This window comes from Mastomys coucha, unplaced genomic scaffold (genome assembly GCF_008632895.1).
Source record: "Mastomys coucha isolate ucsf_1 unplaced genomic scaffold, UCSF_Mcou_1 pScaffold21, whole genome shotgun sequence".
NCBI lineage: Eukaryota > Metazoa > Chordata > Mammalia > Rodentia > Muridae > Mastomys > Mastomys coucha.
In genome coordinates, this window is record NW_022196904.1 from 60,688,414 (window position 1) to 60,700,198 (window position 11,785).

The following is an 11,785-nucleotide window of genomic DNA, read 5'->3' on the forward strand; positions in this document are numbered from 1 at the left end:
ATTGGGAATTATTGGGTCAAATCTATGCATTTTATATACAAAACTCTTATTCTTACTAAGATTCAGCCCTACATCTAAATTGCCTTTTTCTTCTAAGTAATTTCATTCTGTACATGGGCTCAAAATATATTTGATAAAAAAACTATAGTGAACAAAAACAGCTCTCCCATACTGAGAGGCAGGGCTATTTCTGTATTCTTAAATGAAGACCTTTACCAAATATATCAGCTCTTTTGTAAACCATGAAATGAAATGACTGGCTATCAGAAGTAATTTTGCAAAGAAAATCTGTCATCTTCAGGGCAGTAAAATCTCTATAAAACCACATAAACTAATTACTAGGTTAAGTAAAATCACTGGAATACATCAGGACCTTCTTTTGTCTCCAGGGTAGCTATAGTACAGTAATTCCCTAATAGTCACTCTGGGAAGATCCTGTAATGGGTGGGATGAACTTGTTATAATCTGTTCACTCAGTTTTGGTCCTGAGAGTTATAAAGAGAATATTGGTGGCAGATCACAGAACACAAAAGAGATGCCTATTAATTTTGCATGACACTAGCTGGCTTTGGCAGACATTTGAGTCATAAGCTCAAAAGAACCCAGGTGGTGATAGCATACTCATTTGTTCTGCTCAGAACTTGGATATAGATATCATGTACGTGTTTGCATACATGCATATGCTTATATGAGCCAGAGGAGAAGATGCATGCACACACATGCACACACACACACACACACACACACACACGAGAGGGAGATGAGACAAAAAACAGAGACACAGAGACAGACAGATAAACAGAGACAGAGCAACAGAGCAACAGAGCAACAGAGACAGAGACACAGAAAAACACAGACAGAAAGAGATGACTGTGACTGAAACCCAGGACCTTATACATTCTAAGCAATCACTATACCACTGAGCAGCACACACCCCTAGCCCTCAGAGCATGGTTATCACTCTTGAAGGCTACTTGAATATGCCTTCTCACCCTCCTCAGCAAAGGGAAAACAACAACATTTTGTATATATAGCACTTCTATGTTAAGTTATTCAGATACTTTTGTGCATTCTATGTTTTTCATGGAAGGGTGAAGGCAAACTACACAGAAGAGCAAAACACAAACAAACAAAAAACCAAAACACCTGAGGTCTCAAAATAACAGACTTTGTGTTTCTTTGATTTACTAAAAACATTGTTTTAAGTAGGTTTGTTGATAACTCGAGGTAAACCGGAGGGCTAAGCTCAGCTCATTGGAACATTGACTATTCTACTTTATCTTTAAGTACTCAAATGATTAAATTGATGTCATTGTTTTCTCAAGTCCTGATCCAATCTTATGCTCAACACAGACAATAGTCATAATTCGTCATTCTAGGTTGTGAGTGGCTGTATTGTTATGACTCCCTCATGTATCATGCAGGTAAGCACTGTCCTGTTTGCCTTAGTATGCCACATCCAGTGAGTGGATTGGATGAATCGTTCTGAAGAGAGACCTATCAGGAATTCCCATTTGCAGTTATTTCTTTTTAGGGATTTAAATTAGATACAGTTTTTTTTCCAGAAAATTGCCACTCCTCAGAATCACTACATACAAAAGTTGATTTCCTCATGGTGATCTCTACCCTGGCTGGAGGCTGAGATTCATGAACATTGGAAACAACCAGATTTCATAGAAGTGTGAGGATTGGCCTCTAAGCTCAAGGATAGTACAGGGGGACTAAAATTGTAGGACACATTCACAGCTATTTGTCTAAATACCTCCTGCAATAAAATCCAGATTGCACCCCCTCCCAATTAACATTGAAATATATCTTTGAGCTGAATTGTTTTTTCTTCTGTGTTTGAGCCTGCCACTGCCTGGCTAGGCTGTGAGTCCCTTTGGAGTTGATAATGAGGTTCAGGACAGGAGCATAGCCCCCACTAAACATGTCACCCCTATTTAGCACCTTTTCCAGGATGGCAGCCACTATTGTTTTATTATGTCCCTGATCAGCTGTCACTATTCATAAAGTAATCACTGCCATTAACACGTCATGCCTCAAGCCATCTGCTGCAGCATGGCACATACCAAGCTGTTGGCTCCCAGGAAAGCAGGTGTCACCTAAGAGTGACAATACCACTATTGCCAGAGCAAAGGTAGGAGGTCATTGTGGTGAGAGGGTATGTAGCATCAAATAATTCAGTGCGTGTGTGTGTGTATGTGTGTGCACACATGTACATACATGTGTGCACACGCTCAATAGCAATAGTCATTTCTTGCTCAACTTGAAGAAGGCTAAACTATGAAGTTTTTATATGAGATACTTCCTAACATTGGTCAGTTCTGGGAATAAAGATGGTGTTGTATATGTTAATAATAGATCTAGATTGTAAGATGACCTGAGTTGCAGTGAAGCTGCAGGCACACTTGCAAAGCCTTTCAATTCCATGCAGTCTTTATCTGGCAAAATATTTATTGAGCATATATTAAGTAAGAGATACTCTCTATTAAGAGAGGTGGGACTGGCCCACTCATAATATGAAATCTTTACTTTATCCTATTTTATTTACATTTTAAGGGGAAGGACCAAACTCAGGGCCTTGTTCTTGAATGCAAGACACTACCTCTTAGCTAAATCCTCAACCCAGAAATGTCTACTAAAAAAAAAAAAAATCCTTAATGTAGGCAATGGACATCCCTGATTGCCACTGCATTTCTGATTCTTATTCTACCTTAATGCTTCACTTCATTTGGTACAACATTATGTTTCTAATAACTTTCCATGTTGACTAGATTTTATGGGGATAAGAAACTTGCATTAGAGAATTGTAATGATTGAATATAACTTACTAGACAAGACTGGGCACATTCAGGGTGATATGGCCACAGACGAATAATAAAGCCTGTCCCAGCAGACAATGCCTCCATAGGATAATTAGTTATTTATATCACCTTGTTATGAAAGGGATTTACATTTCTCTAAATACGAATGGACTTAACCATTTAACTGAAGACTTTTAAGTGTCATGAGAAATGTCATTAAGTGATACTATGGAGGTACTAGGATTAGGTTTCTGGTTTCCTTCATTCAGAAAATTCAGTTATCTTAGCTACTTAAACTTCCCGTTAAAATATGTACATATAAAACTGTAACCAGAGCAGCTACATCTGCCTCTATCATACTCAGCAATGCTTCTCTTCCAGGAGCAAAAGATACTGTTCAAGAGCGGATTTACAACCCCTCAGTTACCCTTTGCAACATGTCACCTTAGCTGCTTGGATGGTGGCTTATTTCAATATGTTTTATCTTACGGAGCTGAGGATTGAACCAGGGGCTTCAGGAATGCTAGGAAAGTACTCTATAAAGATACTGCATCACCAGCTAGGTTGTGGTTTTATGTATAATCATAATAGCTCTATTTACTGTACTGTATCCACCCCCCCACACACATCCCACTGATGGCTCAAGAGACCTTTCAAGAGTAAATTTGTCATATCCTGAAAAATCAATGGAGTAGATTCCTTGACTATGAACCTAATAAGAGAGTGAGGCATAAGTTGACATTCTACAGAATACAAAGTTATGCACCATCAGTACCACCAATGCAATAAAGCCAAGACTAATTGGGTAACTGTGCGATTTTTGTCTGCTTCCAGTCTGCCAGAGGTAGGTGTCTGGATGGCATAGACAATAATGGTGACACACATGACATAACGAATTTTCATAAAAGCCAGGAAATTGGCATGTTATCTGTAGCAAAGTCTCGATGACTTTATTGGATTGGTTCTTAAAATATCACATGGCCTTGTAGCCTTTTCAGAATGACTACAAGAGCAGAGATATGACAAATTTACTCTTGAAAGGTCTCTGGGTTCTATCACCAACACAAGGACTGACTAGTGCTGCTCTCAGAAGGGCAGTGGCTACTGGCTGGTAGACACTAGGATGACTCTTATGCCATGTCTGCTAAGTTTATGTTTTGAAAGAATCTGTGTGTGTGCATTAGGGATCCAAGTGTGGGTGGGTATTTGCTATGGTATATGCGGAGGTCAGAGCACAACCTGGGTCCACTTCTTCCGCCTTGTTTGCATCGGGGTCTTTATTGTTAGCTGGTGAGTATGCAGGGCTAGCTGTCTCCTTCACCTCTCACCTCACCATGGGAGACTGAGATTATGGCTGATTTCTGCACCTGGTGATGAGCTCTGGGGACTCAGGCTTGTGAAGCAAATACTTCCCCCCTTAGAACCATCTCCCTAGCCTAAAATTTTATGGTTTCGAAAAGTCACTAAGCTTCTGCAAATTCAGAATAATATTCAAGAATATTTTATTATTTCTTTGTGCCCAAGGGAGGAAGAACCTGAGAATTTCAAGACAACAGGCAGGGCCTGGGAGCATAGTGGGCATTAGGGAAATGTGCTCCTGAGGCCTGTCTGTGCAAGCATGTTTTGCCTCAGGAACAAACTTGCTCTGCCTTTGTGTGAACCACTTGTACCTAAGTGGGAGGCTGGCTGAGCAAAGTACATTCGTAGGCTGTGAACCATTTTTGATAGATGGTTGCATATCATCTCTTTGATGTCTTCATGGAAAACTGTGCTGGTCATTTTGCTCCTGGGTGTCTGTCAATCAGGATGAATCAAGTTTTCTTTGAGGAGAAACCTCCAGCCTGCCAGTTTCCTGACACAGCTCTGTCTCAACCCACCTATCTACCCATCCACCCACCCAACTCCTCACCCATTCTTTAACCAACTCTGCTCTTTTTTTTCCACTCACACATGGGAGTCTGCTAACTCTTTCAAGCCTAGAACAACATAATAAACATTTAGCTCACCCTGGTAGCCTCAAATGTTACAGAAATAGTGGAGGACAACTATTTCATGGACAAATTGAAGAAAAGCAGAAGTCCAACTCAAAAGAGTTGTCATGATGACATGAAAATATTTGTGATCTATAAAATAATTCCATACTTATAATATACTTACAGTATTTATCAAAATAGAATTTATAAAAATACAATATATTAGCTTTTTGAGCTACTAATTAATATCTTTAAGTATACACATGTAAACACTGTATAAATATAATCAGTTACTATTTCAAAGTAAAATCTAGCCAATAATGTAAGCTTAAGCAATGCTTGCATGTTTGAAGCTTAGTGGTGAAGGGCAAGAAGGCTTGGTGGAGTAGATAGCAGAATAGTTTGAAGGAAAGATCTTAAAGTGGGGGACATTTGAACTGGCCAGCAGGAGTGAGAAGAGTTTGTTGGGGGAAAATGGCACAAAGTTTTGAACTGTGAAAGAGTTGCTTTCTGTATTCTGTATACCATAATGCTTTTTGGCTTTCCCTTAATTCCATCTTATATATTCCTTAAGCTGTTTGCCCATTTTTATGTGTACATGATCCTCTGACCTGCTATTTGGATTCTCTTTATGGGCCTAAGCATTTTAACAAAGGTCTAATTAATACCATTATTCATTTGTGAGTATGGCTAATAACTGCCTTATGGTTATTATATAATGATTTTAAGGTTTTGCTTATTCAAAATCAACTTCTCTGATCCTTTCTTATGGGCCTATTTGATTTAATTTATTATTGATCTCTCTCTCCTCTCTCTCTTCTTTCTCTCTTGCCTTAGTGGCCATGGGAAACGGACAGAAAAATGAGAAAGGAAGCATGTTAGAAATATTGTATATAACTGCCTACTGTTTTTAATATTTTTAGATTTATCTGTTTTATTTTACGTGTACAAATGTTTTGCCTCTGTGTGTATGTGTGCCTCATGTATATGCCTAGTGCCTGAGGCAGTCAGACGAAGGCCTTTGATCTCCTGACACTGGACTGGCATATGGTTATGAGGTATGATGTGGGTGCTAGGAACTGAACCCAGGTCCTTTGCTAGAACAAAAGTGCTTTTAACTGCAGAACCATTCCTCTAATCCTAATTATTTTTTATTAAAATTTTCTGATGATTTTTTATTAAAAAGTAATACTGGAGACCTCATGATCTAAAGTTAGAGTACAGGAATGTCATCCCCTTTGAAGTAAAAGAACAGCAGCCTGTTTGCTAGGCGTGGTTGACTTCCTTTGGTTTTGGTGGTAATCTATGTCTTCATTTATAAAGGCAATGTCACTTTTCCTTTGGGGACCCAACCCTGATGGTCTCAATCCACATGATGTAGGTGCTTGGTTGCATCTTCTCTCTAAACTCTCTAAGTTGCTGCTAGTACTTCAGCTGTGCCTTGAGGTCCTTACTCCACGGAAGCTGAGTTTTGAGGGGAGGGAGGCAAGAGTAGGAATTGTCTTGAGCTGTTTGCTGTTGTTGTTGTTTGTTTGTTTGTTTGTTGTTTGTTTTTGTTTTCCCTGTGTGCAATCTTTTGGGGATGCACACACACACACACACACACACACACACACACACACACACACACACATGAGGGGGGGGCAGGAGAAAGGCATAAAGCACAGAGGAGATATCAACTGATAACTCAACCCAGATTCACCAGTGAACATGTATTCACAGTGGACATGTATTTTGAAAACAATGCCCTAGTGCCATCTACAATTCTGGGCCCTTAATCAGTGATAAACAGAAAAAGGTATTAAGGTGAATAAATGTTTTACCAGAGAGCAATGCACGATTTCTAGAAACTAAATTAATAGGCTAATGACATTCATTCAACCTTTAAGACAATTTTCTACACTATCCTTGATAAGAACTTCTAGTACAATTTCCACAAACAGAATATTAACAATAATCCAAATAAGCCTCTTAGAGTTTGTCCTGTGGAAAAAGCAGGTAGATTGTAGATTTCAATTTCTCATTGACTGAAGTGTTAAGTAATATTTGCATAGAACCATCTATAAAACATATCCATTTAAGCATACCTGTAAATGTGTAATGGGCAAAAAATAAAACTACTAAAATAATACATTTTCTTCATGCCAATTTTATTATTTTTTTTTTTTACGATTTCTAGCATGTAACATTACCCTTCATAAAACACAGCATTAAAATGAGATAGCATTGGTAAAAGAAACAATGGGCAGTTAATGGAAGGAAGATTGCTGAGCTGAGCTCTGCTGGATGAGGGAGATGGAAAACAGAACTCATCTGGGCTTTCTCTGAGCCACGGGCCATAGCCTTTAAAGGGACAAGCAATGCTCAAAGCCGAGCATTTTTATATCTTTATTTTGATTATTTGTTTCTTTCCTCAAAAGAAATCAAGCACAAGGCATTTGTAAAAATGAAGCTCACTTCATTATAGTACTTCATGAGTGGAGTTGGGAAATGTGTGCACGAACGAGAAATTTTAATATTCTTCACGGATGCATGCCTAGATGCTTCCATTCTAAGTGTAATATGATTGACGTTCTGTGTGAGGTAGCTTGGTGCTATGGGAAGGACATAGGCTCTATTGCATAAGGCTGAGCTCTAGCTCTGATGGCAGCTGCATACCTATAACCCCGTGACCTTAGGCAAGTTATTTCATCAGTGTATGAAACAGAGGTCACAGTTCCTTCTGAGTAGGAGGTACTTCAACTGTGACAGTGTCCTTCCTTTACCACCATCTTCCCTCCTGGGTGCCTTTCAAATTAGGAGCAGACAACTTACTCACAACTAGGAGCCATTACAGGATTATCAAAGAGTCCCACTTGAGAAGCTCAAAGCCTTTTGATATGTAAGTGCCAATCAAATCACATCATGTGCTTACAGAGACTAGACAAAAAATTAACTTGAAATTCTTAGACTTATGTGAAAGTGAGAATACATCCAATGATTCATTTCAGTAAGAGGAGCACCTGTGCTCTGAAATGCTGTGTTTCCCCAATCAGTAAACCAGGAGCAACTAGTAACTGCATGCTAGCTATTTAGAAAACAAATTTAAAGTATGTGTGATTTTGAACTACAAAGAGCTGGAGTGCACAATGAAGATCCCATGTTGAGAGTTATATACTTGAATACCAGTGCAGTTCCTCACTGGAGCTTAGAGTAGGAAGTTCATGGGTTAGGGTAGAATAGAATGAAAGTGAACAATTTCCAAAAGAGGGTGTTGACAGGGCTAGTGGTGGTATCCATCCATGTTGAGCCTTAGGATTGGGTTAGAAATGATCAATGTAGGTTAAGTGGGAGAGCTTGGGATAAGGTGACATTTTAGGAAGAGAGGAAGAGAAATCACAAGGATAAGTAGATGGACCTCCAACAGTGTGTGTGTGTGTGTGTGTGTGTGTGTCTGTATTTGTATATATGTTTGTGCATGCATGTGTAGTGCACATGTTAATGCCCAAGCTAGCTGCAAATAATGATGAGAGTGATACTACTGAAGGCAAGCTGAGACCAGAACTTGGAAGTTTTCCTCTTGAGGCCACGTTACTTAAGCCTTGGGCATGAGAACAAGAATGGTCCTGGGTAGCCCCTGTATAAACCTGCTTAGAGAATAGCAGTTGTGTGGTAAAGCACATTAGGAGACCACCGTGGACATTAGGAGCTCAGGATTGGGCTTTAAAGGCTTGATCCGGGTTAGTGGGATGCAGAGAAGTAGACGACTCTAGGACTTGGCATCATTGGGCAGGCATAAGAATAAGGGATAAGGGGAGCAAACAGAGTTGCCCAACTGTGACTACAGATACTTTAGGCAAAGCTACCACTCAAGGTAGGAAGCACACAGACACAGGTTATGTTTAGGCCTTGATTTCCTACAATAGATGAGTGATACAGAAAAGATGTGTATGAAATATTCTAGTCTCATCAATGCTATAGACAACCTCTTATGAATTAATATTGTAGCATTCTAACAAATTTATTCACACTCCCTGGTTTCCTGGTCAGACAATGTAGAGCTTAGATCTCCACCAAGGTTGATTCTTAACCTGGAAAATATATATATGAATATCTGCCTTTTTTGTTGCAGTTCCTTAGATTCTGAAGATGAAATTTTACAGGATACATTAGCCTTCTCTAAATAATTGCCATGATACTATACTTACTTATGAATACATCAACAACTCATACTTTTCTAATATGTGTGGTAGTTCCTCAGGAATTGGGAAATCAACCTAAATCAAGATCCAACTGTACCACTTTTAGGCATGTACTCAAAAGATCCTTCCTCCTATCATAAAGATGACAATGTGCTCAATCATGTTCATTTCTGCTCTATTCATATTAGCCAGAAATTGAAGTCAACCTACACGACCTACATAGCCCTCAACAAAAGAATGGAGAATAGAAGTGTGATAAACTTACAAAGTGGAATAATACTCAGCCATTTAAAAATGGCATCATGAAGTTTGCAAATAAATGAATGGAAGTAGAAAAAAAATCATCCTGAGTGAGACAGCCCAGAGCCAGAAAGACAGGCATGGTATATATTTGCTTGTGTGTGATTAGTAGCTAATAAAGAACTAATAACCAAGCTACAATCCACAGAACCACAAATGATAGGTAGCGTTGGGTATTACTGGTGGATGAGAAGGGCTGGAGAAGGAGGATTAGTTGGAGAGGCCAAGGGAATACAGGTAGAGACAGCCATCTTACAGATGACGTCATGAACTGGTTCAGATGTATCTCATTTCTGAATCTGAGATTTTGCCTAATAACCCAAATCATTTCAGAACACTATTGTCTCCTCATGTAGGGTACCTCAGTTTAACCTTACATTTTAGGAATTATATTTCTTAAATTGATGAGCAAATAGTAGGTTTTCATGAGTCTATTTCATGCTGCTTTAGTTTTCTCCAGGCTCTCCTCTCTATTCCCACTGCTTTCCCTCCTCTCCCACATCCACTTACATCCATCTCTCTTATACATGTAAGCACCAGTTATATTTTTATATCATGTGTGTTCTACTGTTCTCCTCACCCTTAATGCTTCTTCCTTTTCTCTCTGAATCTACATTATGAGTAATCATGATTTTTTTACATTTAAAACAACACAACTTATCTTGAGAAACAGTACAAGAAACTCAGCACTTGGGAGGCAGAGGCAAGAAGACTGCTGTGAGTTTGAAGAAAGTATCTGATCTATTTAGTGAGTCTCAAGGTAAAACTTTGTAATGCTCTCCTGTATGACAGGAAAATATCTTGTCACCAATCTAACTATTTGTGTGTATTTGTCATTCTAAACAGTATTCCGACTGATGGATGCTATCAGGTGCTGCCTTGAAGACCTGGTGAACATCCTGGCAAAGTGGACATTGCAACTTATTTATAGCATTTTCTACCCACCATGGTATTCTGTTATCTATATATCTATCTTCATGTAATTAGGTGTACATGACAAAAAATAAAACCCTGGTGTATCTTCTTGTAAAAAAAGTAAGAAAGAAAAAAGAAAAAGAAAAGAAAAGAAAAGATGTGTGTTAGTGAATTGTAGGCTCCTTAAGAACTGGGCTATGATGGTAAATCTTAAGACTTCAGAGAAGGCATGCCAGGGATAGATCTTGGAGATGGTACAACATGGCTCAATGTTTACTCTGTGTGTTGCTGTCTTATCTGCCATAAATTTTAGTGTTCAGTGTTCCCCCCAGTCCATGTGCCCTGGATCATGACTTTTGTGAGTCGGTGGAATTTTTGAAGGTGGAGCCTAGTGGAAGGAGCTTAGGTATTGCAGTTGTGCCCTGAAAGAGATACTAGAATTCCAACCCATTCTTGTCTATCTTCTCAGCATCCCTGGGGTAGGTGGGGAGCTTCACCCTAGTCCATACTCCCTCCATGATATGCTGTGCACAAAGGCAATAACATAAGTCATCATGGGCTGAAACTTTTGACGTTGTGAGCCCCAGTAAAACTTTCTTCTTTATACCTTGCTGATCTTGTGGGGATTTTTTGTTGTATTTGTTTTTGTTTTGTTTTGTTTTGTTTTGTCACAATAACAGAAAGCTGATTCAGTATGGTAGCTCTGGGCTCACAGTTTTGTAATCCTAGATCTCTAGATTTTCTACTTCTTAAGAAGTTTGGCAAATAATATCTAATTTAAATTTAATAATTTTGTTTATTAGCTATCATGTCATAAGTGTTGAGTATCTATGGCAGTAGTAGTGCATTCTCCTCACAGATGGAAGAACCTGGTTCCCATCCTCAATACCACCTGCCAAAAAAAGCATGGACATGATTCTTTTAGTTTTACCCACCTTGTCCAAGATTTCCTTTTCCTAACTTTTGAGGTATTTGCTAATGGATGCTGTAAGGGATTTTTTTGTTTTGTTTTGTTTTGTGTTTTGTTTTTTAGGTCCTAAAGAAAATTGTTAGCTCTTCTTGTCACACATAGGAGACTGGAGTAGGCTGAAAGCATTTACTCTCCTGACAGTGAGAGATTTTTTTTTGGAAAGGATAGCCTCTCTTCCACAGAGCTTTTCTTAGGTGTAACACAAATCCACCAAGTTTCCCTTCTGCGTAAATCGCCCAGTCTAAACACTTCTGGACTGGAGGGTTCTGGGGTGAAAGAATGTATTATATAAAGCAAAACAGTGTGTTTTTAAATTAGCACACACACGCCCTGAAATATATTGACTTAGTGCCCCTTAATGGCTTTCAAAAAGCCATTAGGCTCAACTCAGTGAACATTATGAGCTTCACCAAATATGCAGTGTACCCCCACATAGGCATTTGACCTGTGTACAATGGGAGAAGCCAGTTTCTCTCTGAATTCTGCATTCTTTTTGCCAAGTTCTTTTCTTGGGCCACTTTGGAGCAAAGAACCCATTTCCTCAAGTTTCAAGCATTCATTTGCTCTGTTCCAAAGTTCAAGGCAGAAGTGAACCATGCCTTTGTCCCCTGTTGAGTGGTCCAAGAGAGGAACATTCTA

General features: G+C 39.0%; 1 long non-coding RNA gene across 1 annotated transcript in view; it reads left to right on the forward strand.

Moving 5' to 3' along the window:
* LOC116102385 overlaps window positions 1-11,087 on the forward strand; it is a 181,734-nt gene extending 170,647 nt beyond the window's left edge. Inside the window, exon 23 of the long non-coding RNA XR_004123131.1 lies at window positions 10,108-11,087. This is a non-coding gene — a long non-coding RNA (uncharacterized LOC116102385). The remainder of the gene's footprint in view (window positions 1-10,107) is intronic.
* Window positions 11,088-11,785: the final 698 nt, after the last annotated feature.